The sequence below is a fragment of the Hipposideros armiger genome, unplaced genomic scaffold, assembly GCF_001890085.2.
Source record: "Hipposideros armiger isolate ML-2016 unplaced genomic scaffold, ASM189008v1 scaffold_77, whole genome shotgun sequence".
Classification (NCBI taxonomy): Eukaryota; Metazoa; Chordata; class Mammalia; order Chiroptera; family Hipposideridae; genus Hipposideros; species Hipposideros armiger.
In genome coordinates this window covers 1474130-1477181 of record NW_017731427.1, presented here as the reverse complement: position 1 = coordinate 1477181, position 3052 = coordinate 1474130, and positions in this window count along the sequence as shown.

Genomic DNA, 3052 nt, shown 5'->3' with positions numbered 1-3052 from the left:
CGCAGGAGCCAGGATTTGCCAGCAGAGGAGCAGCAGCTGGCGGGGTCTGTGACACAGGGAACCCTTACGTACGTTTGCACGTGGAGGGGGTCCAGGGCGTGGAACTCCATTCCCATGACCCACTATGGGAATAAGATGTGACCAACAGCTTCCTGTGTGGCGTCACTGCAGGAGGCGCGCGCTGGCTGTGGCCCATGCGAGAAATACAGCGATGTGGCCTTGCACCCAGGGCGACACGATGTCTGTGGGGTCTTCTCCAAACTCAGCAGGAGCAGCTCCATCAACTCGGGGGACCAGCGCTCCGCTCCAGCGGAACAGCGTAATGAGCCCTCCTCTCAACACTGCGTTTCAGTGGGAGCTTCTAGCTCTAAAAAATTATGGCCCCTGATTAGAAGAAGCATGAGATCCAGCCAGTGCTCCTCCAGCTATAAATTATAGTGCATATTCATAGTTACATGAGTTTCACCTTCTATGAAACAGCCCTTATGCAAACAGTCATAGTTGGTACGTCATTGGGGTGTATCGGCAATTAATTCTGGAAATGATCAGTGTGAAGAATGTCCTTTCCCCCCACATCTGGTTTATTTATGTGCTCCCATTAATTATGCCTAATTTTCTGTTGGCACTTCTCTTCCTAATGTAATTCAATTTAAGCATATCTTTCCAGAGACTTATTAATAGGTAGGGTCATTTATATTGTGTAGCACAAATATTTTATAATCCACTAATCTTGACAAAAAGGCAATGCCTTCCTAATAAAAAATGTATGAGGAGTAATGGTTCCCTATTAATAACTTATTAGGTCAGATCACACAGTTTGAAGTGTCTATTACACTTTAATTTTATCAGATTCCTTCCTTTGGAATTTGCCACACTGCTTTTATCTCTTGATTTCGGTTGTTTTTCGAGTCACCCAGCCTTAGTGACCCCCAAACAAGCCTCATGGCTTTGCAATTGCCAAGCAGGTAAACACCTGTGAGACCTTTACCTTACAGTGCCAGAGGGTCCCCATTTATCTTAAAGTACCCTCTNGTGGTCCAACTCCAAAGACTATTGTTGCTGCATGTCACCATTCTCTTGTACATCACAAGACCTCAGGTGGCTCCCTCACCTCCCAGGTGAGGACACCTCACAGTCTTCTAGGCAATGGTACCGACAGTTGCTACGACACAGGGTTGGTGAGAGATCACGTGTAATTAGCCCACAGATGTGAACGTGCCGCAGCACTGCAGAGTGACGTGCAGTGCCAGCCAATCCTGTTTCATGTCGTCACACCCAAATTGTGCCCATTGACAGTGGTCATGAACCTGGATGCAAACCGTGCACATGAGTGCCTCCTTCCACTGGCTGGGCCTGCACAACCTTGGAACATTCAGGACCCAACAAAGCGCTGAGTCATGGAGCCCCACACTCTTTAGCGGGACTTTAAGAGATCGAATGGGTTCATGTGTTCACTGTACTAATACTGACTGAGATACATTCTGAGCCAGGAGCCCCCTAAACTCCCCGTGTGCAAATCTTCACACGCAATCATTTTAATAAGGACCTTTTCTAGTGTTTTCTTCTCCTTCTCTGATCCTGAATCTTAGAAGTCATCCATCTTATCTCCTCCACTCTCCTCTCAGCAATAAAGTGGACAGAATCCCAGCAGTCTGAGAAATTCTGTTATCCTCCTTGAAAAATTGTCTCTGTAAAACATTTTGTATGAGTTACAGAGAAGAAAAGTAACATTTTAAAGGAACGTTACAGTCAGTAAGATTTTGGGACACATTTGTAGCGTGCCATACCCCTGTCAGTAGTTATTGCTTTCCTTTGGTCATAAAAAGAAAAAAAAATCAATGAAGCTCTTGAGAAGTCAACTTAGATTTCACTTTTCATATTGTCCCCAGCGTGGTGTAGTGCATTAAATTTAGTGTATGTCACATACAAGGATAATCTTTTTGCTAAAAAGATGACCTCAATACAATTGTGATATCGTTTTTGAGAATGACAATATTCTCTATATAGGTATCCAAAGCATTTATTCCGTGTAAGAAAAAATAAGACAAATGCAACATCTATACACAGAAGACACAGAGATCAGAGGAAAAGGTGTGCAGAGGGCAAAGCTCTATCGCCCAGAGCTGGTGCGCGCTCGCCTGTGCGACAGGGACCCGAGCTGCATTGCAAGGAACGTCCACTAGAGGGCACTGGGCGCAAGGTAAGAGAAGGAAAGCCTCCCAAACCGGATGCATCACTTAGGATAGTTTACACCTGTATGACCAAGGTGCTGATGTGTATATTTTAAGAGGTAGAAAGTATAATATTTTCTTTATATTAAAAAAATGCTTGAATAGGGGCCACTAAATACCAGCTTTGGTTTTTTAAGATTATAATGTCCCATTTAGAGGGAAAAGTTACATTTGTATTTATAGATATAAAGTTGTTTTTGTATGTCCTGATTTTTATGAAGAGAAACACACACACACACACACACACACACACACACACACACTGATATTTTCCCAGTAACATTTGTATGCGCATGTTGATGGAGGCTTATCAATGTTGTTCTCCCACTTTTAACCTCCTAGATAGAAACGCAGGAAACAAGTCTGCCCAGGCCTAAAGGAAGCGGCCAGGTGTGCACCGTAAGCCCAGCGGGAACGTCGCGCGGCGCGAGGTGGGCGCTCGCAGCTGGGAGGGACTAGGAAGCAGCAGAAGGCTCACTCCATCTTCCCGGTCGTATGACGCTGTTATTATTTACTTTTTACCAGCGGTGTTTCTGCAATTGTGAAACCCCGTGGAAAAGCCCGATGTGCAATGACCCTGCTGAGCCCAGCTGTGTGTGCGGCAGTGGCCGCCGTACAGGCCGAGGAGACTGGTCCTCTGACCGCAGCACTCAGGACACGAGAGGGGTCCATTTCCCAAGCCCCTTCCGCGGGTCAGGCTGACCCAAAATGTGGAAAAAGGACAAATCATACAGATGTAGAAGGGAGGGAGAAATCCATGGGCCATGTCGGTGCCAAGTCAGGTGGGGAAATTGTTAGAGGTGTTTTTAAATTAACGTGTT